The sequence below is a fragment of the Macrotis lagotis genome, chromosome 5, assembly GCF_037893015.1.
Source record: "Macrotis lagotis isolate mMagLag1 chromosome 5, bilby.v1.9.chrom.fasta, whole genome shotgun sequence".
NCBI classification, from domain to species: domain Eukaryota; kingdom Metazoa; phylum Chordata; class Mammalia; order Peramelemorphia; family Peramelidae; genus Macrotis; species Macrotis lagotis.
Window position 1 is genome coordinate 124256588 of NC_133662.1, and position 25897 is coordinate 124282484.

General features: G+C 33.2%; 1 pseudogene; it reads left to right on the plus strand.

Moving 5' to 3' along the window:
• LOC141489365 (transcription factor BTF3 homolog 4 pseudogene) overlaps positions 1-22307 on the plus strand; it is a 42513-nt pseudogene extending 20206 nt beyond the window's left edge.
• Positions 22308-25897: the final 3590 nt, after the last annotated feature.

Sequence of the window (25897 nt, forward strand, 5' to 3'; positions counted from 1 at the left end):
TATATATATATATATATATATATATATATATATATATATATATATATATATATATATATATCTTTACAAGGTAAAGGTAAAATATTGGAACTAAATATATTATACATCAATTAAAATTTTTTAAAAAAAGCAGAGGTAGTAATCCTTATCTCAGACAAAGCAAAAGCAAAAATTGATTTCATTTAAAGGAATAAGGAAGGAAACTCATTTTCTTAAAAGGTGCCATAGACAATGAAGCAATGTCAGTATTAAACAAATAATGTTTGTCCTTCATTTTTGAAGAAGACCATGACATCAAGGAGGTGATGTCATGACAAACACCTAAATTGAATTTGAGTGAGGGTTTGCTGTGCTAAGTCACCAGCCTTGCTTTCTCCTCCAGAACTATCTGGGGCAAGTGGTCTGATACAAATCAGGATTACTAGAGTTGGTCCTGGATGAGAGAAAATCAGGATTAAGTGACTTGTCCAAGCTAGTATGAGTCAAATGTCTGAGGTAGAATTTGAACTCCTGTCCTCCTAACTCTAAGGCCCATGCTCTATCCAGTGCACCACTAAGCTGCCCATTAAACAATTGTTCTTATGGAAGAAGCTAAATAAGTTACAGAGAGACATAGCTAGGAAAAACTATATTAGTGCAGGATCTAAATCTCCTTCTCTCAGTATTAGATGCATCTAATACATAAGAAGAAAGCTAAGAAGGTGAATAGAATTTTAGAAAAAATATGTATATGATAGGCGTCTGGAGAAAACTGAATGGGGAGAGAAAAGAATGTTCTCTTTTGTATATGGCACCTACACAAGATTTGTCCATGTACTAGGACATAAAAACCTTACGATCAAATGCAGAAAGGTAGAATATTGAATGCATGCTTTTCAGATTGTGATGCAATAAAAATTTGCATGTATTAAAGGGCCATGAAAAGATAAAAATAAAAATAAATTGAAATTAAATAGCCTAATTTTAAAGAATGAGGGAATTAAACAGCAAATCATGGAGATAATCAACAATTTAATTCAAGACAATGACAATGATGAGACAGCATAACAAAGCTTATATAATGTAGCCAAGGTTATTAGGGTAAAATTTATATCTCTAAATATGTGAATAAGTTGGAGAAGAGGAGATCAAAAAATTGGACATGCAACTAAAACAAGTAGAAAAAGAACAAATTTAAAGATTCTCAATTAAATACAAATTAGAAGTTCTAAAAATCAAAGGAGAAATTAATAAATTGAAAGTAAGAAAATTATTGAACCAGTAATAAAACTGAGTTGGTTTTATTTAAGAAAATCAATAAAATAGATGAACTTTTGGTTAATCTGATTAAAAAGAAGGAAAAAGTAAAACCAGGTATCAGTATCAAAAATGAAAAGGGCAGCTAGGTTGCACAATGGATAGAACACTGGCCCTGGAGTCAGGAGGACTTGAGTTCAAATCTGACCTCAGATACTTAATAATTGCCTAACTATGTGGCCTTTGTCATGTCACTTAACTCCATTGTCTTGGAAAAAAAGCCAAAAATTAAACAGGTGAACTCACCACCAATGAAGAGGAAATTAAAGTAATAATTCGGAGCTTTAATCTATAAAGCAAAAAATAGGTGGGAAAGTTCTGCCAAATTCCTTTTGTGACACCAATATTGTACTGATATCTAAACTAGGAAGAGCCAAAACAGACATGGAAAATTATAGCCCAATCTCCCTAATGAATATTGATGAAAAGTTTCAAATAAAATTTTAGCAAAGAGATTGTAGCAAGTTAGTGTGAAGATAATACACCCTGATCAGGTAGAATTTATACCAGTTATACAGAGATTGTTCAATATTAGGAAAAGAATCATTATAATTGACCATATCAATAACAATATTAACAGAAATCATGTGACTATCTCAACAGATGCTGACCAAGCCTTTGACAAAATGTACCTATGAAAAATACCAGAAAGCATAAGAATAAATGGAGTTTTCCTTAAAATGATAAGTTCTATTTACCTAAATCCATCAGCAAGCATTACATGTAATGGTGATAAACTAGCAGCATTTCCAATAAGATCAGGGGTGAAACTAGGATGCCCATTATCTCCTTTATTATTTAATATTGTAATAGAAATATTAGCTTCAGCAATGAGAAGAAAAGGAAACTGAAATAATTAGAATAATTGTGAGGAAATAAAATTGACTCTTTATAGATAATATGATGGTATACTTATAGAACCCTAGGAAATCAATTATAACCTACTTGAAACAATGAACAACTTTAACAAAATAGCATTATATAAAGTAAACTTACCTAAATCAACATTTGCAAAAGGACCAATAAATTCTAAGAGCAAGAAATGGAAAGGGAAATTCCATTTAAAGTAACTGTAGATGTACAATACTTGGGAATCTATTTTCCAAGATAAGCCCATAAAGCCCATTACAAAATGTCAACTGCTCATAGTTGGGCCAAGCTAACATAATAAAAATGATAATTCTACTAAATTACTTATTCAGTACCATGCCAATCAAACTACCAAAAAACTGTTTTATAGAGCTAGAAAAAACAGTAACAAAATTCATCTGGAGCAGCAAAAAGTCAAGAATATCAAGGGAATTAATGAAAAAAAATACAAAGGAAAGTGGTCTAGCTGTACCAGATCCAAAACTATATTATAAAGCAGCAATCACCAAAACTGCTTGATACTGTCTAAGGAATATAGAAGGAAATCAGTGGATTTGGTTAGGTACAATTGAAGTAATAGTAAATGACTATAGTAATTCAGTTTGATAAAACCAAAGACACTAGGTTCTGGGATAAGAACTCACTATTTAACAAAAACTGCTAGGAAAATAGTATGGGAAAATCTAGGCAAGACCCACATCTCATATGGAAAATTAAAATAAAGTTGAAATGGGTGCAGGAATTAGACATAAAAGGCAATACCACAGACCAATTAAGAAAACAAGAAATAATCTATCTGTCAAACCTATGGAAAGGGGGAGAAGTTTATGACCAAACAAGAGTTAGAGAAATTATAAATTGCAAAATGGATGAATTTGCACAAATAAAACCAACGCAACCAAGATTAGATGGAATGCAGAAACATGGGAAACAATTTTCATGGAGAATGTTCCTGATAAAGGACTCATTTCTAAAATATATAGAGAGAACTGAATTAAATTTAAAGATTACAATTATCATTAAATGATCAATGAATATGAACAGGCAATTTTAGATGAAGAAATGAAAACTATCTATAATCATATGAAAAAATATTCCAAGTCACTATTGATTATAGAAATGCAAATTAGAACAGTTCTGAGGTACTATTCCACATCTATCAGATCACTTAATATTACATAAAAGGAAAATGATCAATGTTGAAGAGGATGTGGGAAAACTGGAATACTAAGGCACTGCTGGTAGAGTTATGAACTAATCTATTCTGGAGAGTAATTTGAAATTATGCCAAATAGTAATAAAACTGTGCTTACCCTTTGATTCAGCAATAGCATTCATAAGTCTATATCCCAAAGAGATCACAAAAAATGGGAAAAGTCCCACAATATAAAAAAAATATTTATAGCAACTCTTTTTGTAGTGGCAAAGATTTGAAAATTGAAGGTATATCCATCAATTGGGGAATGGCTAAACAAGTTAAGGTCTATGCATGTTATAGGTTACTATTGTTCTGAAAGAAATCAAGAGTGGCTGGATTTCAGAAAAACAAGAAAAGACTTATATAAACTGATGCTGATTGAAGTGAACAAAAGCAAGAGTACATTATATGAATTAACGAAATTGGGAGATGATCAACAATGATGGATTCAACTCCTCTTAGCAGTTTAGTGATTAAGAATAATCTTGAGAGATCTGTTATGGAAAATGCCATTCACATCTAGAGAAAAAGTATGAAGTTTGAATCCAGAGCAAAGCATACTATGTCCACTTTTAAAAATTTCTTTTATGTTTTTCCCTTTAGTTCTAATTCCTCTTACAAAATATGTAAATTTTTGTAATTTGTATGTAATATATATGTATGTAATAAAGAATACATATGTAAAACCCAATTATATATGTACAACTTTACCAGATTGTTTGATGCTATGGGGAGGGGGAGGGAAGGAAGGGTGGTAGAAAAATTTGGAACTCATAAACTTGCATATGGATGATTGTTGTAAACTACCTTTGCATGTAATTGCAGTAAAAATTAGATTAAAAAATGAAAGGCAGTTGAAATCCATCTAAATATTTTAAAGACTTCCTTTATATCCATCTATTTTGAAAGTCATTAATTATTATCTCCATTTTACAGTTAACAAAGCTGAGTATGAAGGAAATTAAATTCCTTGGTCTACATAAAAAAGCTAGAAAGCATAAGAGATAAAATTCAAATCTAAAATGCTAAATTTCAAACTTTGTTTTAACTCTACATATTTCTTTGGTTATCCTGATGCTGTAAATGCTGACAATAACAATACAAGATAATAATACTAAAATGAAATCACAACAGTGAACTCAAATTTAAGTTGTATGTCTCTGTTATTTATCTTACTAAACTATTTGTATAGGTATTGTGTGTATCTTTTTTCTCTCTCTCTTAGTAGCCTTGACTTTAAATCTATCAATTCCAGATTTGAAATCACTAATAGAATATTCAGAGAAAGAAGGAATCAAAGTAAAATGGTGAAAAGACTTCACAGAGCAAGTGAAACTGTATATGTGTTATATACATAATATACATGAATTTATTTTATTAAATAATTCTTAGTTACATCTTTAATGTTCATTTTTTAAAATTTGAAGTTCCAACTTCTTTTCCTCCCTCCTTCCTCCCTCCCTTACCCCTCCTTGAAAAGGCAAGCAATGTGATATCAATCATGCATGTGGAGTTATGTAAAATATTTCTATATTAGTCATGCTGCAAAAGAAACAAGATACAAGATATCATAAAGAAAAAATAAAGTAAAAAAGACTGAAGGAAAGTAAGTTACTTGCCTAATACCAAAAAGGAAGAAAGTATAAGAGATGAGATTCTGATCTAGATGCTAAAAATTTTGTTTATACCTTTATGCTGTGTTGATTATCCTGGTTATTTAAATGACAATAGTTGTTATTCAGAGTTCATTCATTTTCTGGAGGTGAATAGTATTTTTCACCACGGTCCTTTGAAGTTGTCTTGGATCACTGTCCTGATCACAGAAGTTGACTTTTACAGTTGATCATTATTATCATATTGCTCTTAGTGTTTACTGTGTTCTCCTGGTTTTACTCACTTTATTTACTTTATTTTGCTAGACTTCCATCAAAATCATATGCTGCAACTTCATCATCCATTCTCCAATTGATGATCATTTCCTTGAATATTTGTTCTTTGTTACCACACACATGCACACACACACACACACACACACATACACACAAAGCTGCTACAAAGAGATTTATTTTTTGCAAGGCAGTGGGGTCAAGTGACATACCCAAGGTCACTCAGCTAAGTATTAAGTGTCTGAGGTCAGGTTTGAACTCAGGTCCTCCTGACTCCAGTGCTGGTGCTCTATCCACTGCACCACTTAGCTGCCCTATTATACAAATAGGTCCTTTTCTTTTTTCCTTGATTTCTTTGGGATACAGACTTAATAGAATTATATCTGTCAAAAAGTATGTGCAATTTTGTAGCTTTTTGGGCACAGTTCCAAATTAGTCTCCAGAACACTTGAAATAATTCATATCTCTACTGATAGTATGCCTATTTTCCCATATCCCCTACAGTATTTGTTATTTTCTTTTTCTAGCACTGTAGCCAAGCTAATAAATGTGATGTAGTAACTCAGCAGTGTTTTAATCTGCAATTCTCTAACAAATAGTGATTTTAGAGAATTTAGATTTCTTCTGTAAACTGCCTGTTCATATCCTTTGACCACATAAGAAACTGAGGAATGACTTGTTTTTGGCTCAGAGAAATAAGGCCTTTATCAGAAATAAGGCCTTTATATATGATATAGTTTTTTTTCAGTTTTTGGTTTTTCTCCTAATTTTTGAATTATTTTTTTGTGCAAAAGTTTTAAAATTTAATTTAATACTCTTCTACTTTTCTGAATCCTCTCTGTCTCTTATTTAGTCATAAACTCTTTTCTTACCCACAGGAAAATTTTCTATGCTTCCCAAATTTTGTTCATGGCATCACCATTTATGTCTAAACTATTTATCCATTCAGACTTTATCTTGGTCTACAACATGAGATGCATGTCTGTACCTATGTTCTGTCTACTTAGTTTCCTATTTTTCCAGCATTTTGTTGTTGCTCAGTCATTTCAGTTGAGGTCAACTATTTATGACCCTATTTGGATTTTCTTGACAAAGACACTAAGATGATTTGTTATTTCCTTTTTGAGTTCATTTTACAGATGAGGAAACTAAGGCAAACAGGATTAAGTGATTTGCCCAGCATGACACAGATAGCAAATATCTTAGACCAGATTTGAAATCCTGCAAATGAACATTCCTGATTCTAAACTCAGTGCTCTATCCACTAATCTAATTCCACCGTTCTACCATTTTATTAACCTAGCCAGTGATTTTGATGATTAACAATTTATTATTACACACAATATTGCCAATAATATGTATAATACTATGTATACTGGTCCTGCTCAGTTCATCAGTTGGCATTTCTAGCACAATATTAAATAATAATGGTGATAATGGATAGCCTTGCTTCATTTATGATCTGACTGAGAAAGCTTCAAGTTTAGCCCCACACAAATAATATTGCTCCATTTTAATAGTTTCCATTTATTTCTATGCTTTTTATTGTTCTTTTTATATTGAATATGTGTTGTATTTTGCCAAAGGCTTTTTAATGCATCTGTTCTTAAAATTGTATGATTTTCATTGATTTTGTCATTGATGTGGTCAAATTATGTTGATAGTAGTTTTTTAATTGAACCATCCTTGCATTCCTGTTATTGATCCCACCTAGTATACACAATATAGCATTGTGATATATTGCTATAACTTCCTTGCAAGTATTTTATTTTTAAAAAATTACATCAATATTCATTAAGGGAATTAGTTTATAGTTTTTTTCTGTTTTTACTCTCTCTTTTTACATATCAAAACTATATTTGAGTCATAAATGAAATTTTGTAGGATTCTATCTTTGCCTATTTTTTCAAGTTTTTATATAATGTTGGGATTAATTATTCCTTTAATTATTCCTTTCTATTGTACTCTCTACTTCCATTTTATGGTTGAGTTCCTCTTTTTAACATTCACCAATATGATTAACATTCCTTAAAATGTGATATAATACACATAAATATATTTGATCTTGGGAATTTTTTCTTAGGGAGATCATTGTTCAATTTCTTTGTATAAGATATGGTTATTTTAGTATTCTGTTTCCTCTTCTAGTATTCTGGATGGCATATATTTTTTGTAAATATTCATTCATTTACCTTAGATTATATTTTTGCTGGCATGTAATTGCATAAAATGAGCCCAATTAATTACTTTAATGGTAGTACATTTATGATTCATTTATCTTTTTCCTTTTTTGGATACTTTCAATTTTGTTTTATTTTCTTTTTTTAAAAACCAAATTAACCAGTAGCATAGTTACTATATTTTTTCATAAAGTTGGATCCCAGTTTTATTTATTAGTTCATTTTACTTACTTTCAATTTTATTAATCTCTCTTTTGATTTTCAGGATTTTCATTTTAGTTGGGGATTTTAAACTTTAAACTTTTCTTTTTTTTGAATTTATTTTGGTTGCATGCACAATCATTGATATGCTCTTTCTCTCTTTTTCTGATGCATACATTCAGAAATATAAAATTTCACCAAATACTGCTTTGACTGCAGCACGCAGATTTTAGAATGGTGTCTCATTGTTGTCATTCTATTTAATGAAATTATTGTTTCTATGCAGATCTGATCTTTTGATCAGGAATGCTTGAAAATCCTCTATTTCCTTAAATATATATTTTTTTCCTCCAGAAAAATTGTATTCAGTTTTGCTGGAAGCTTATTTTTAAATCTTAGGTCTTTGGTCTTGTAGATCATAATCCAAGTACTTTGCTCCTTTGACAAGGTAGCTGCTAAAAATTATGCAATTCACACCATGGCTTCAGTTTTGGAATGTTTTCTTTCTGGTTGTTTGAAAATTTTTCTCTTTGTTCTTCGACACATTCAGTTTTTTAAGGATTGGATTATTTAGTTTACAAATAATTTTTAAACTGTGCTTCCCCATTCTTATGTTAAAGGTACTTTTTATTACATTATTGTCTAAAAAGGGTGCATTTAATATTTTTTGATTTTTTTTTGTATTTGTTTGTGAAGTTTTTCTTTCTTTATACATGTAAATTTTTTGATGGTGCCATATACTACTGAGAAAAAAGTATTCTCTTGTATTCCCATTCAGTTTTCTCCAGAAATTTATCATCTAACTTTTCTAAAGTCTATTCATCTTTACTTCTACTTTATTTTATGGTTAGATTATCTAGCTTTAGTGGGATAAGTTGAGGTCTACCACTAGAAGAGTTTTACTGTTTCCTTCTGCAATTCATTTAACTTCTTTAAGAATATGGATGATTTTGGTACATATGTGGTTTCTCTACTTTTCCCTTTTAATTAGGTTTATTTTTGCTTTTGCTTTGTGCTCATGATAGCTACCAATGCTTTTTCCCCCCTTTTGCTTCAGCTAAAGTATAATAGAATGCGTCCTAGCCCCTTATTTTAACTCTGTCTGTTTCTATTGTACTCTCTACTACCATTTTATGGTTGAGTGCCTCTCTTTACATTCAACAATATGATTAAAAGTAAACTGTTTAAACTTGAGTCCCTTAGATTTCTCTTTTATTGCTACCTTTTTATACTTCTCTTGAGTCTTATAATTTGAAAGCTAAATTTTCTATGCAGATCTGATCTTTTGATCAGGAATGCTTGAAAATCCTCTATTTCCTTAAATATATATATATTTTTTTCCTCCAGAAAAATTGTATTCAGTTTTGCTGGAAGCTTATTTTTAAATCTTAGGTGTTTGGTCTTGTAGATCATAATCCAAGTACTTTGCTCCTTCAACAAGGTAGCTGCTAAAAATTATGTAATTCACACCATGGCTCCAGTTTTTGAATGTTTTCTTTCTGGTTGTTTGAAAATTTTTCTCTTTGACTTGGGTAGTCTGGAATTTGGCTATAATATCCTTGAAGTTTTTTTTTTTTTTGACTTAACTTTCAGGTAATGATTTGCAAATTCTTTCCATTTCTATTTTGCCCTCTGGTTCTAGGATATCAAAATAGTTTTTCTTGATAATTTCTTGAAATCTTATTTCTAGGCTCTTTCTTTTATCATGACTTTCAGGTAGTCTAATAATTCTTAAATTATATCTCAATTTATTTTCCAAGTTAGTTGTTTTTCTAAAAAGATACTTTGTCTTTTTTTCTATTTTCTATTCTCCTTACTTTGTTTTATTGTTTCTTGATGCCTCATGGAGTCATTACTTACATTTGCCCAATTCTAATTTTTAAAGATTTATTTTCTTCAATGAGCTTTTACATCTTTTTTTACATTTAGCCAATTCTGCTTCTTAAGGAGTTATTTTCATTATCTAATTTTTGAACCCAACTTTTCAGTTGACCAATTTTGTTTTTTAAGGTGCTATTTTCTTCAGTATTTTTGGACCTTTTAAAAAAACAATTAATCATCTTTTTATAATATTTATTCTTTGCTCTCATTTCTTTACTTAATTTTTACATTGCCACTTTTATTTGATTTTTGAAAAAAAATTTAAGCTCTTCAAGGTGTTCTTGTTAGGCTTGTGTTCAATTCACAATTTTTTAAATTGAGGCTTTGCTTATAGCTATTTTGACTTCACTGCTCTCTTATGAATTTATATCTTGATCTTCCCTGTCTCCATAGAAGTTTTTTACATTCAGGTTTCTTTTTATTCATTTCCTCTCTAATTTTTTGAGTGTTTGTTGTATTTTTAATTTTATTTTCCCTGATTACATGTAAAAACAAATTTTGACATTCATTTTTAAAACTTTGAGTTCAAAATTTTCCTTTCCCTGCTCATTGAGAAAGCAAGCTATTTGATATAGGTTAAAAATGTGTAGTCATGCAAAACATTTCTATAATATTCATATTGTGAAAGCAACCATAGATGCCCTCCTTTCCAAAGGAAAAATCTCAAGAAAAATAAAATTTTAAAAAGTATGCTTCTAGTCTGTCTTTGGGGATGAATAGTATTTTTTATCATAGTTTTTAAGAGTTGTTTTGCATCACAGAAGTTCTGAGAAAAGCTAAGTCATTTACAGCTGATCACCTTAAAATATTGCTATCACTTTTGTATAAAGTACATTTCCCATTGCATCTGATTATTTAAGACTTTCCAGGTTTTAATGAGAGTATCCTGTTCAACATTTCTTATAACAGAATACCATTCCATCATAATCCCAAACCACAATTTGTTCAGTCATTCCCTAACTGATGGATTTCCAATTACTTGCCACCAGAAAAGAGTTATTATAAATATCCTTTAAGTTAGAGGTCCTTTTCCTTCCTACTTTTCAAATTTTCTGGAATGTAGATGTGATATTGGTATTGTTGGGTCAAAAGATAGGCATGGTTTTATAGTCTTTTGAGCATAGTGCCAAATTGCTCTACAGATTCCTCCAACAATTCATTAATGTCTTATTCTCCTTCCCTTCCAACATTCGTCAATTTCTTTTTCTGTCCTATTAGACAATCTAATAGATAAATGGTAGTCCATCAGAATTGTTTACATTTCTCCATTCAATATGAGTTAGGATATTTTTTTAATATGGCCATAGATAGCGGTGAAAACTTATCCAAAAACTGTTCATATCTTTTGATCATTTATCAGTTGGGGAATGGTTCTTATTTTTTTTTTTTTATAAATTTGACTTGGTTCTCTGTTTGAGAAATGAAGTCTTTACCAGAGAAACTTATGTCAATATTCCCCCCCATAGTTAACTTTGTTGTTTTTCCCTTCATCCTATTTCCCCCATTCCCATTTATTCTATTCTCTTTCTCCTTTTACTCTATCCATCCTCAAAAATGTTTTGCATCTGACTATTACCTCCCATAATCTTCCCTTCCTTCTAGTACTTCCCCTCCCCTCTTTCAACTTTCCTCTAGGGTAAGATAGGTTTCCATATACAATTAAGTGTATATGTTATCCATCCTATTTCTTGATTTTGAATTTCATGTTAGTGCTGGACTTTTTTCCCATTATAGAGGAGCACTGTCTTAAGTTTTAAGTTTGTACATTATATGACTGTGTGCCTGCGTGTGTGTGTGTGTGTGTGTATTGCTATTTATGGGGTTTGAAAATTTTTGGTGCCTCCAAAATGGTGTGATATAGGGAGAGGTATATTCCTTACCCAGGGTAGAACCCTGAAGGTCTACAGAGGCATTGTGTTGACCTCATTGCTATATGGCTGTGAAGCCTGGACAGTCTACCAGGGTCATGTCAGAAACTAAAATGCTTCCATTTAAATTTTCTTAGGAAGATTCTGAAGATCACCTGGCAGGAGAAGATACCAGACACTGAGGTACTTTCTCTAACTAAACTGCCTAGTATTCTAACATTACTGCAGAGATTGTATGATGGGTCCAACATGTTGTTAGAATATCAGACATATGCTTGCCAAAAAAATTATTTTATGAAGAACTTACACAGGGCAAGTGCTCACAAGGGGCTCAAGAGAAGTGACACTGAGATACCCTAAAGATCTCACTGAAGAACTTTAGACTTGATTGTATAGCATGGGAGAAAATGACACAGGACCACCCAGCAAGGCATGCCCTCAGTGAGGGTGCTGCACTCTATGAGGAAGGCAGAATTGAAGCAGCTCAAAAGGAATATGATATACATAAGTTTAGAGTAACTACTCCCAGGTGTTCACATGTGCCTAACCTGTAGTAGAGCATCCTGAGCTCACATTGGTTTGATCAGTCACAGTTGAACATACTGTAATTTGTCTCAAACACAGTTGGTCTTCTTTAATAACATAGGACAAGAACCAAACAGAGCCCCTGCTCTTTTGGGAATGCAATCAATACTGTTCCTCAGGGTCTTTGATCCCTCTAACTTAGAAACAAAATTGCTCCTCAGGCTTCTTTCTCCCTTGACATCAGAAAGGATAATATCACCTTGTGACCAAAAAGCAATAATGTTCCTCTTGACCAAAAATGCTCCTCTCTGCTCTTGAACTATGACTAAGGAGCAGGTAGAGGCAATAGGTTTACCAAACAGCCTCTGGTCTTCGGTCCAAGGGTCTAGCAAGGAGTCCTTTGATATTGGGTCCCCCTTACTATTTCAGGTTTGAGAGCTCCTAAGTTGTCTTGGGCTTGTAGAATGTTTTACTCTGACCTTTCATTGACTCTGCCACTCCATAATTCAGTTTGAATGTTAAAAATGCTTCATTCTGGGGCCAAGTAACATAGATTAGGTATTTTTGCATTTTCTTGTCTATCATTTTGGCATTGCAGCTCCAAGAAAGGAATTCTATCCAACATTTAGATAAATCTAGATCCAACATTTAGACAAATTTCCTAAGGGACTGAGGGTATGATCTAGAAGTGTTAATGAGAAGTAGGGGAACAGTGGGATAAATGAAAAACCTGATAGCAGACATAGCTAGATGGAATGGTCTAGACCATGATTTCTTAAACTGAGTTTCATGAATTAGTTTTAAAAAATATTTTGATAATTCTGTTTCCATATAATTGACTTCCTTTGCAATAATACGTATTTTATTTCGTACATTTAAAATCAATATTTTGAGGAAAGGACCACCATCTGCACCAGATTTCCAAGACATAAGTTCCATGCCACACACTCAAAAATGATTGAGAACTGTTTTTAGAAATGAGGAATGCTCTTCTTTTGGTGACTCCCAAACTATAAACAGAAAAGGTTATGAGATGAAGCACCTTCACCCTCAGAATTAAACCTTCATAAAATTCTATGTTGAATAAAAACAGAAGATATGACAATCTAAATATAAGCAGACAAAGTCAGACAAGAGAAGAAATAGAAAATTATCGAGTGTCTGTGCCTGTAGGCTAGGGATATTAGAAACAAAATATTCACAGCATGGGTGACAGAAGAAAAATATGAAGTACAAACATTTTATAGAAATGTCACTTTCCCATGTGGTAAAGAAAAATCTAAAATATGACATTTTGTATTGTCCTTGAAAGTTAAGAAGTGGTGAACAAGGGACACTAATGATGAAGCTGTTGGCTAATTTACAGTAAGGAAAACATTTTAAAGACAATAAATCTTCCAAAAATTTTAAAGGGTTTAAAAGAAGCAATATAAACTGAATTTTCAGATAAGAGGACTGGGGAATAAAAAGAGAGAGGCATATGTTTCAAACCCCTAGGACAAAAGAGCTTGGACAGGGAAATATATGATGTGATAAGGAAGGCAAGAAGGATAACATAATTATAGTTATGGGAGACTTGAAATTTCTCATTATGATGTGTGATTTGTGAAACTCTTCAGACAGGTTAGGCTGAGGAAAGGGTACATGATAGATTTTCTAAATGTCTATGGATTTTTTTGATTTCCAAAACATTAGAGACCTGACCTACAAGGATTTTATGACAGTCAGACTCAGAATCATTTTGGAAAGAAACAGGCTAGTCTAGACATACTATACAGGTTACAGTACTGTCAGTATTACTGGGAACTTCTTCCTGTAGCCAAAACCTGAATGTAGGATTCTAAATATTATTGCTGTTCTAAGGAAAATAGAAAATAAAAAGGAATGTACTCAATTTGTTTCTATGAATAAATGAAAATAAACAATTATTAAACATGAATTATATGTCTACATACTTGGTGTACACACTAAGCACACACACATACAAAAGTGTGGCTGTTCCCAGCTCTCATGCATTTTGATTGATTGAAGTGGAGTGCTGTATTGAAAGGGACATTTTGGTGTGAGAAGGCACAGGAATGGTGACTGGACCTAAAATAGAATAGAATGATACAATGCATCCTTTGCAGTAAGAATGGCATAATAGATTTTATTGACTCCAGATTTGAAGAGCTGGGGGTATGAAGGGAAAAGAGGGATAGAGAATTCACCCATGGTGGCAAGAATATGGCAAATAGTAGAGGGAAAAAATGATATATGTTTAGGGTTTGTATGAAATAGTATCCAAGTAAGGACCAATTACTATAGTAGGAGAAGAGTGCAGGAACTGAAAGGATTAAGATCTGTGGGGCATGACTTTTGATCTTACTGCTATTAATTCATTTCATTGATATATATAGTCATCGATAACACATACATGTAAATATCTATCAATGATGAATTAAACTTTACCTGGAGGATAATTCTACTCTTAACTAATTCAGTTACTTAATGGTAAGACTTTGATCATTATAAAGAATTAGTAAATTAAAAAAATTATTAAAAAAGTGATGAATGATGCTTTTTTTAATCCTCTTTTGCTCATAAGTGATTTAAAAAAACCCCACTCTTTTGGTATATTATTCTTAAATCCAGTATGATAGCAGCAAGAAAAGTATTAAGAAGGTGATGATTTGGGTGCCAGATCTCAAGTTTTTCTTACTTCTGGAAAATCTTTTATATTTCACCTTATCTTCAGAATTTTTTTTTCTACAGAGGCTACAATGAAAGGACCCTGTTCAGTGATAAGGCAGATTGCTGAAAGAGTAAAGCAGATCAGATAAATTTGAGGTACCCTAGCTTAACATAGTGCAGAAGCCCTGTGGCATCTTACCTCATACTTCTCTTTCTTGTTATAGGCCAAGACTCTGGAGAGTCTTGTAGTAATCTCTTGGCTTAGGTGTTAACACCATCCTGTGACTTTCCAGATATGGTTTTGGGTCCTCTGAATCAGAACTTATACTCTTCACTTTTGCCCTGCTGTTTCCTGGAGACTAATCCATCCTGTTCATCAGAATCTGACTTTAACTTCTTGGCAACCTTGAAATAATGACACCTTTGCGTGATACCAGTGACAGGCTGAAATGGACTTTTCAGTAGGGAAAAAATCTATTATAAACAAACTTTTAGAACCAGGAATAACTATGGTTTGTTCAAGTCAGTAATGAGGCTTGTCTAGAAGGAAAAAAATAATATTAAGGAATAGTGGGAAATAAATAATTGGAAACAAATTTAGGAGTTCTGTTTTCAGGCATGTTTTCATGACCTTTTTTTCCCTCAGTACTAATAAAAACTGCCTAATTTTCTCATTAAAGATTTCAGAAGTTGGAATTTTTAAGTCTATTTTGAATGCCCATGTTGGAAGGTTCCAATTTTTATACTTGAGTATTCTTCCTTATATCTAATCCAAGTCTCTCTAACTGTATAACATTAGTTCATACCATTTATTTTGTTGTATATTTTTTTAGGGTAAAACTCTTAGATAAAGAACTTTAATGAAAGGATAGGGAATGAAGAAGAGGGAGTTAAAATTTTCCTAGTGTCCAGCTCTGACCATGGAAACCCCCATTCCAGATGTTTTAGTGTCTCACTATTGTTTTTAGGATAAAATTCAGATTCTTCTATGTCAGACATTGAAATCCCTAAATCATCTAGTTCCAGCGTACCTTTCTAGACTGAGTTTTCATTTTTCCTCATTGACCTATTTTTCTCCTTTATCCTATTCTCTAGCCAAATTGGCATGTTGGTTGTTTTCTCTAGACAACATTCCATCTTCTGCCTTGTTGCCCTTGTAAACTCATTTCTGATATATGCTCTCTCTTCATTTTTAATTCTTCAAATTCATAACTTCCTTCAAGACTTAGGTTGAATGTCATTTCCTACACAGTCCTTTCCTGATTCCTCCAATTATCTCTTCTCTCACTCCTCATTATTTTTCATTCATTTTATTTTCATTCACTTATTGCATATTTTTCATTATAACTGTGTCTTTTATAGCCCCTTGCAGAGAGGGTAAGTTTTCTAAAGGCAACTTTGTTGTCTTTGAATACTCCCTAGTTTTGTTTAGTATCATACATATAGTAGGTATTAAATAAATGTTTTTTTGAATTAATTAAATTTAAAAATATTCTTTGAATGTGGAGTAGCTATTGATTAGAAAAGGACCTGGGACAACTACAGAAATGTTATGAACAGTTATTTTTTAAAAATTAAACATTTGGGGAAGAATTTTCAGATATTATTGTGTGTTATGTAAAGAATTCCATAAAATTTAAAGATACAAAGCCTGCAAGTACAGCTCATAAACTTTCTTTTATTATATAAATTTTTTGTTGTCCAATTATATACAATAGTAGTGTCTGCCAATTGATTTTTGCAAGGTTTTGAATTTTTCAATTCCCCCCTCCCTACCTTCCCTCCCCTCTCACCCCAACAGAAGGCAAACTGAAAGTCTTTACATAGTTTCAGTGATATGCATATATCAAAATTGAATGTGTTGAGAGGAAAAAATTCCTTAAGGAGGAAAGAAAATATTAGAGATGGCAAAATTATGTTATACAAAAAATGACTTTTTAAAAATTGAAGATAATAATCTTTGGTCTTCATTTAAACTCACAGTTCTTTCTCTGGATATAGATGGTATTCTCCATCACAGATTCCCCTAACATTTTCCTTGATTATTGTACTGATGGAGTAAGCAAGTCCATCAAGGCTGATCATTGCTCCGTGTTGTTTTTAAGGTGTATAATATTCTTCTGGTTCTGCTCATCTCACTGAACATCAATTCATGTACATCTTTCCAAATTTCTCTGAAAATCCATCCCTCCTGATTTCTATTGGAACAATATAGGGTTTTTACCCCTTTTCATGATCTCTTCATGATATAGATTCAATAATAATATTTCTGAATCAAAGGGTATGCACATTTTTATTGTCCTTTGGGCATAATTCCAAATTGCTCTCCAGAAAGGTTGGATCAGTTCACAGCTCCACCAACAATGCATTAGTGTCCCAGATTTCCCACATCCCTTCCGACATTGATTATTATCCTTTCTGGTCATATTGGCCAATCTGAGAGGTTTGAGGTAGTACCTCAGAGATGCTTTAATTTCCATTTATCTAATCAGTAATGCTTAAAGCATCTTTTCATATGACTAGAGATAGCTTTGATTTCCTCATCTGAAAAATGCCTTTGCATATCTTTTGACCATTTGTCAATTGGGGAATGACATTTTTTTTTATAAATTTGACTCAGCTCCCTATATATTTTAGGAATGAATCTGTAAACTTTTTTCCAATTTACTATATTTCTTTTGATCTTGCTTAAAGTGGTTTTATTTATACAAAAGCTTTTTAATTTAATGTAATCAAAATTATCCAGTTTGATTTTTTTTAATGTTCTCCATCTCTTCCTTGATTGTAAATTACCCTCTCCATATTTGACAGGTAAAGTATTCCTTGTTCTCCTAATTTGCTTAAAATATTTTCTTGTATGTCTAAATCCTGCACCCATTTTGATCTTATTTTGGTATAGGATGTGAGATGTTGGTCTAATCCTAGTTTCTGCCATATTATCTTACAGTTTTCCCAGTAGTTTTTTATTGAAGATTGAGTTCTTATCCCAGAAGCTGGACTCTGGGTTTATCAAATAGCAGATTAATATAATCATTTCCTGCTGTCTCTTTTGCACCTAATCTATTCCACTGATCCACCACTGTTCTTAGCCAGTACCAGATAGTTTTGATGACTTATGCTTTATAATATTATTTCAGATCTGGTAAGGCTAAGCTGCCTTCTTTAGCATTTTTTTCCATCAAATCCCTTGATATTCTTGACATTATTTCTCCATATGAATTTAGTACAATTTTTTCTAGCTCACCAAAATAATTTTTTGAAATGTTTGATTGGTATGGCACTAAATAAGTAGTTTAAATTAGGTAGAATTGTCCTTTTTATTATATTGGCTTAGCCTATCCATGAGCAATTGATATTTACCCAGTTTAGATGTGATTTTGTGTGCAAAATGTTTTATAGTTATTTTCATAGATATTTTGAGTCTGCCTTGGCAGGTAGACTCCTAAGTATTTTATGTTTTCTGATGTTATTTTAAATGGGATTTCTCTTCCTAACTCTTGCTACTGTATCTTGTTGGTAATATATTGCTGAGGATTTATGAGGTTTGTTTTATAGTCTTCAACTTTGTTAAAGATGCTAATTGTTTTCAGTAGTTTTTTAGATCATTATTTAGGGTTCTCTAGGTATACCATCATGTCATCTGCAAAGAGTGATAGTTTTGTTTCTTCCTTCCCAATTCTATTTTTTAAAAAGTGTGTTTATTTAAGGTAAAAGTGTTAAGTGGCCCAAGGTCACACAGCTAAGCAATTATTAAGTGTCTGACTTAACTCAGGCCTTTCTGACTCCAGGACCAGTGCTCTATCCAATGCACCACCTAGCTGCCCCTTCCTTCCTTCCTAATTCTAATTCCGTAAATTTCTTTTTCTTCTCTTACTGCTGAAGCTAACATTTCTAATTACAATATTAAATAGGAGTGGTGTTAATGGGCACATTTTTTTCACCCTGATCTTATTGGGAATGCTTCTATCTTACCTCTATTGCATATAATGCTTGTTGATGGTTTCAGAAAACAATCAGAACAATCAACTTATTCCCATGCACTCTAGTGTTTTAGTGGGTATGGGTGCTGCACTTTGTCAAAGGCTTTTTTAGCATCTATTGAGATAATCATATGATTTATGTTAGGATTGTTATTGACATAGTCAATTATTCTGACAGTTTCCCTAATATTGAACCAACCCTACATTCCTGGAATAAATCTGGCTTGGTCGTAGTATATTATTCTAGTGATAACTTGCTGTGATTGCTTTGCTAATATTTTATTTAAAATTTTTGCATTCATATTCACTAGGGAAACTGGTCTATAATTTTTGTTCTGTTTGACTCCTCTTGGTTCAGGTATCAGCATCATATTGGTGTCATAGAAGGAATTAGGTGGAGGTCCATCTTCATCTATTTTTCCAAATAGTTTATATAGAATTGGAACCAGTTATTCCCTGAATTCTGATAGAATTCAGTTGTGAATTCATCTGGCCCTGGAGATTTTTCTTGAGGAATTCGTTGATGGCTCGTTGAATTTCTTTTTCTGAGATAGAGTTATTTAGGTATTTAATTTCCTCTTCATTTAACTTGGGCAACTTATATTTTTGTAAGTATTAATACATTTTACTTAATGAAATTTATTGGCAAATAGGCAAATAGTGCTGAATTATTACTTTAATTTCCTCCTTATTGATGGTGAGTGCACCATTTTCATTTTTGATACTAGTAATTTGGTTTTCTTCTTTCTTTTTTGTAATCAATCAAATCAACCAAAGGTTTATTTATTTTATTGGTTTTTCATAAAACCAACTCTGTTTTATTTATTAACTCAGTAGTTTTCTTTCTTTTGATTTATTAAATTTCTCCTTTATTTTTTAGAATTTCTACTTTGGTATTTAATTGGGGTTTTTTAATTTGTTCTTTCTCTAACATTTTTAGTTGCAAACTCAATTCATTGATTTCCCCATTCTTTATTTTATTCATATAAGCATTTAGAGATATAATATATCTCCTACTGATTGCTTTGGCTATATCCCATAAGTTTTGGTTTGTTGTCTTTTTATTGTTATTGTCTTGGATGAAATCATTAATTCCTTCTATACTTTATTGTTTGATCCATTCATTCTTTAAAATGAAGTTATTTAGTTTCCAATTAATTTTAGGTTTATTTATCCATGTTCCATTATTGTAAAATGATTTTTATTGCATCATGATCTGCCTTTATGCATTTAGTTATGACATTTTTATGCCCTAGTACATGGTCAATTTTTGGGTAGATGCCATGTACTGCAGAAAAAAGGTATATTTCTTTCTAACCCCATTGAATTTTTTCCAAAGGTATTTCATGTCAAAGTTTTCTAATATTATATTTACTTCTTTAACTTCTTTCTTGTTTATTTTATGGTTAGATTTATCTAATTTTGAGAGAGGGAGATGGATGTCTCCCAGTAGTAGAATTTTGCTCTCTATGTCTTCCTATAACTCATTCAGCTTCTCCTCTAAGAATGTGGATGCTTTATCACTTGGTGCATAAATGTTTAGTATTGAAATCACTTCATTGTCTATGGTACCTTTTAGAAGGATACAGTTTTCTTCCTTATCTATTTTAATGGGATCTATTTTTGCAACTGTTTTGTCTAAGATAAGGGTTGCTACCCCTGCCTTTTTTTTACTTCAGCTGAAGCATGATATATTCTTCTCCAACCTTTTTCTTTACTCTGTATGTATCTTTACGCTTCAAATGCATTTCTTACAAGCAGTATATTGTAGGATTCTAGTTTTTAATCCACTCTGCTATCTACTTCTGTTTAATGGGATAGTTCATCTAATTTACATTCATAGTTATAATTACTAACTCTTTATCCCCCCCCCGCCGTTATCTTTCCTTCATTTGTAATTTTCCCCTTTTTTCCACCTTATCCTTATTCCCTGATATTTGGCTTCTGAATACCATTTCCTTCAGTGTTTCCTCTTTTTTCTGCCCCTTCCCCTTTTCCCCTCTTAATACTTGAAAGGTAAGATAGGTTTCTAAACTAAACTGGGTGTGTAATGTGTTAATCCCTCTTTGAGCCAAATCTTATGAGAGTAAGATTCAGGTAGTTCTTATCTCCTTCCTTCTTCCCTTCTATTGCAATAGGTCCTTTGTACCTCTTCATGTGATGTAATTTACTCCATTCAATCTGCTCCTTCCTCCCGTATTTTTTCTGTTCCCCCCCTTTTAAGGAGATATTATTTTTAAATCATTCTATCAGAATCAGAGACAAGTCATGTGTGTCCATTCCTTCTGGCTAAGTATATTCCCTCTAATAGAGTTATAATTCTAAAAAGTTATGAGAATCTTTCTTCCAGGTGGGAGAATATAGCCAGTTTCATCTTATTTTATAACAGTTTTTTTCTTTTCCCCATTTTACCTCTTCAAGTATCTCTTGAGTCTTCTGTTTGAAGTCCAAATTTTCTGTTTACCTCTTCATCAGGAAAAGTTGAAAGTCTCCTATTTCATTAAATGTTCATCTTTTCTCCTAGCAGAGAAGGTTCAGTTTTGCTGGATAGTAAATTCTTTGCTGCATTCTAAACTCCATTGCTCTCCAGAATATCATATTCCAGGCCCTTTGATCCCTTAATGTTGATGCAACCAGGTCCTGTTTAATCCTGACTGTGGATCCTTGGTATTTGAATTCTTTTTTTTTTGGTCACTTGAAGGATTTTCTCTTTCATCTGATAGTTCTGGAGTTTAGCCACAATATTTTTTGATATTTTCATTTTGGGATCCTGTTCAGGAGGTGATCAATGTATTTTTTCAATGATTATTTTTTCCTCTGGTTTTGGGATCTCAAGGAAATTCACCTTCACTATATCCTGAAGGATGAAGTCCAGGCTCTTTTTTTTTCCTTCAAGGTTTTCAATAAATCCTATGATTCTTAAATTGTCTTTTCTGGATCTGTTTTCCAGGTCTATTGTTTTTGCTGGTGAGGTATTTTACATTTTATTCTATTTTTTCATTTTAAAAATTTTTATTTAACAGATTTTTGATGTCTCATGAAATCAGTTTTCACAGATTCTAATTTTTTTAAGAGAAGTTAACTTCATTTACCTTTTGCATCTTCTTTTCCAATTGGTTAATTCAAGTTTTGAAGAAGTTATCTTTTTCCATTTGCTCAATTGTGTTTTTGAACTTGTCCAATTGTATTTTCAAATGATTTGTTTTCTTGTTGTAAGATGGTTAATTTTCTCTTGCATTTTTTCCCAAATTTTTTTCATTTGATTTCTAAACTCCTTTCTGCTCCAGATCCACCAACAGAATTAATCAAGAAAAACTGGCCAAGCTTCAGGCTCAGGTCGGGATAGGAGACAAGGGCACAGCTTTCAGAAAGAAGGTAGTTCATAGAATGGCCACAACAGATGACAAGAAACTCCAGAGTTCTCTCAAAAACTGACTGTGAATAATATTGCTGGTATTGAAGAGGTAAAAATGATTAAAGATGATGGGATGGTTATTCATTTCAACAACCCCAAAGTCCAAGCTTCCCTCTCTGCCAACACCTTTGCAATCACTGGTCCTCCAGAAGCAAAGCCAATCATAGAAATGCTCCCTGGAATATTAAGCCAGTTTAGTGCTGACAGCTCAACGAGTCTTACAGAGTTATCTGACCAGTTCCCAAGGCAAGTGTTGGATAGTAAAACCCCTAAGCCTGAAGACATCTATGAGGAACATGATGAAGTGCCAGATCTTATAGAAAATTTTTCTTGAAAAATGGAGCAAACTAGAGTCTGTCTGATTATTGGTGGCTGGTATGGAATAGGTTGGAGGAAGGAACAGGCAGCTCGCTGTGCAGTGGCAGCTAACATTGACCTGTTAATAGTTCAGTAATATAAATATTTTGTCTATTAATAATGCTGTTTGTTCAGCATTTTTCCATCAGTTGATTTTGCATTTTGCACTTGGTCAAAATAAGAAGTAGATGACTTCTGGCCAAGATGGCGGAGAGAAGACAGGCACAGTTCTAAAGTCTCCTGATCTTTCCCCATCTATGATATAAAACAAACCTCTTTACAGAAATATGAACCCCAAAACCCAGAAAGAAAAGCCAGGAGAAAGAACATTTACCTCAGGATTTGTTTTCTATTGTCCTGGGTGAGTCTGGGCTTAGAGAGCAGATCACCTGCAGATCAGCCTGAGTAGCTGCAGGGTTGGCCCAAGAGCTGGACCTGCTTGATCAGCTGGCTAGAGCCTGGTCAACTGTGGATGCTTGGGTCAACTAGGGAGCAGAGGCATGGGTGTTGGCGCTGACCCTCTGGAGCTTGCCGACAGGACTAGGGGGAAAGTTCTGGTGCAGGAGAGCTGCTGACATCATCCCCAGGTTCCTCTGGGCTGAGGAACTCTGAGTCCATGCCTCCATTGCAGCTGAGGTTTCTTCCCAGAACAAACACAATTACAAACTACTTCTGCCCCAGGCACAGGTGTGTGTGAGCAGAAGAAACAGCTCAGCTAACTATAGGGAGAGGGATGACTTCACCCCAGGGTAGAGCCAACCATTGATTGAAAACAAAAGTATTTAACAGCTTCAATCACTCCCTCCAGACTAAGGGAGAAGGCCTCAATCAAGGTCACAAACACTCCAGAGAAAGCAACCAGCACCTCCTACTGGCCAGCTGGAGATATTGCACTCAGTGAGTAAAGCCTCTAGGTATCCCAGCACCAAACCTCTGTGTACCAACTCCTTCTCAACTCAAGGTCTTAGCAAAATGAAGAAAGGTCAGTTAAAATGTGGATCCATAGAAAAATTCTTGGAAGGAAAAGACCCTAACTCAGAGACCTAGAACCTCTGAGGAGAATATGATCTGGTCTCTAGCACAGAAAGACTTCCTTGAAGAAATAAGGAAGGAGTTTAAAAATAAATTGGAAAATTTGGGAGAGTCAATTAACACCTTGCAACAAGAAAACAAATCATTGGAAAATACAATTGGATAAATACAAAATGAGAATAATTCTCTCAGATCCTCAATTGGACAAATACAAAATGAGGATAACTCTCTCAATTCATCAATTGGACAAATGCAAAATGAGAATAATTCTCTCAGATCCTCAATTAGACAAGTGAAAAAAGAAAACAATTCTCTCAAAACCTCAATTGGTCAAATGGAAAGCTCTTTCAAAAATAGAATTGAACAATTGGAAAAGGAGCTGCAAAAGGTAAATGAAGAAAACTCCTCTGTAAAAAAAAAAGGAATGGAGTCTGTGGAAATTAATGACATCATGAGATAGCAAGAGCCTGTTAAAAAAACCAAAAAATAGAAAAAAAAGAAGAAAATGTAAAATACCTCATTAACAAAAGCTTGAGAATAGATTGAGGAGGGACAACCTGAGAATTATTGGACTTCCTGAAAACATTGAAGAGAAAAAAAATCCTGGACTTAATATTACAGGATCTAGTGATGGAAATTTGCCCTGATATAATGGAACCAGAGGGCAAAGTAGTTATTGAAAGAATACATCGATCCCCTCTGGAAAGAGATCCTAAAATGAAAACACCAAGGAATGGTGTAACCAAATTCCAGAACTATCAGTTAAAAGAGAAAATCCTGCAAGCAGCCAGAAATAATCAATTTAAATACTAAGGAGACACAGTAAGGATTATGCTACATCAACGTTAAGGGATTGAAGGGCCTGGAACTAGATATTCTGAAGATCAAGGGAACTTGGAATGCAGCCAAGAATCTACTATCCCACAAAGCTGAGCCTTCTTTTTCAGGGGAAAAGATGGACATTTAACAAAATGGAAGAATCCCAGAAAGTCCTGATGAAAATACTAGAGCTAAATAGAAAATCTGGACATCAAACAGGAGGTTCAAGAGACACATGAAAAGGTATAAAACAAAGGGGGGGGAGGTAAAGAAAAAACAACTGATATCCAATAAGTTGAAACTAGCTATATCCCAGCATGGGAAAAAAGATTCTCATACTTCTTGAGAAATGTAACTCTAACGGAGAGAATATACCTAGCCACAAGTATTGGACACCCATGACTTATCCATGAGACTGCTAACCAATGGGATGAAACAGGCTATAACCCTACTTGGGAGAAAGATTCTAATAACTCTCAAGAATTGTAACTCTAGGGGTGGCTAGGTGGTGTAGTGGATAAAGCACCAGCCTTGGAGTCAGGAGTACCTGGGTTCAAATCCGGTCTCAGACACTTAATAATTACCTAGCTGTGTGGCCTTTGGCAAGCCACTTAACCCCATTTGCCTTGCAAAAAAAAACCCAAAAACTAAAAAAAAAAGAATTGTAACTCTATTAGATAGAATGTACTTAGGTAGAAGTGATGGATACTCAGAATTTTCTATGACTCAGATAAAATAATTTAAAATACCTCCTCCTTATAAATGGGGGACAGGAATGAGTCAGGAGGAGGGAGGGGGCTGAATGGGGTAAATCTCATTACATTAAGAGGTACGAAAGACCTATGGAAATAGAGGGGAAGAAAGGAGGAAATGAGAAACACCTGAATCTTCTTCTCATCAGACTTTGCTTAAAGTCAACTTACACACATACTCAGCTAACTTAAAAAAATCTAACTTTTCAAGTATTAAAAGGGGCAAAGGAGATGGAGGGATGAAGAAAGGGAGGGGGAGGAAAAGGGGAACTAACAGAAGGAAGGGAAGGGAAAAGGGTAAAAGGGAAAAGGGAAAGAATGGGAGGGGTGGATATAAGAGGGCAAACACAATGAAGTGGGTGGTATTCAGAAACAAAATACTGGGGAATATGGATAAAGAGGGGAAGGGGAAAATACAAAGAGAGGGAAGATATCATGAAGGGCCATAAAGAGTTAGTAATTATAACTTTGAATGTGAATGGGGTGAATTCTCCTTTAAAACATAAGCAAATAGCAGAGTGGATTAAAAACCACAATCCTACAATATGCTGCTTAGAAAAGTAACTAATTTGAAGCAGAGAGATACATATAGAGTAAATGTAAAAGGTTGGAGCAAAATATATTTTGCTTCAGTTGAAGTGAAAAAAGCAGGGGTAGCAATCCTTATCTCAGACAAAGCAGCTGCAAAAATAGTGTTAAAACATATAAGGAAGGAAACTATATCCTCCTATAAGTTACCATCGACAATAAAGTAATTTCAATACTGAATATATATGCACCCAATGGGATAGCATCCAAATTCTTAGAGGAGAAGCTGAAAGAACTACAGGAATACATAGACAGCAAAGCTTTAGTAGTGGGAGAATTCAACTTCCCACTCTCAGATCTAGATAAATCAAATCATAAAATAAACAAGAAAGACGTTAAGAAGGTAAATAGATTGTTAGGAAAACTAGGTATGATA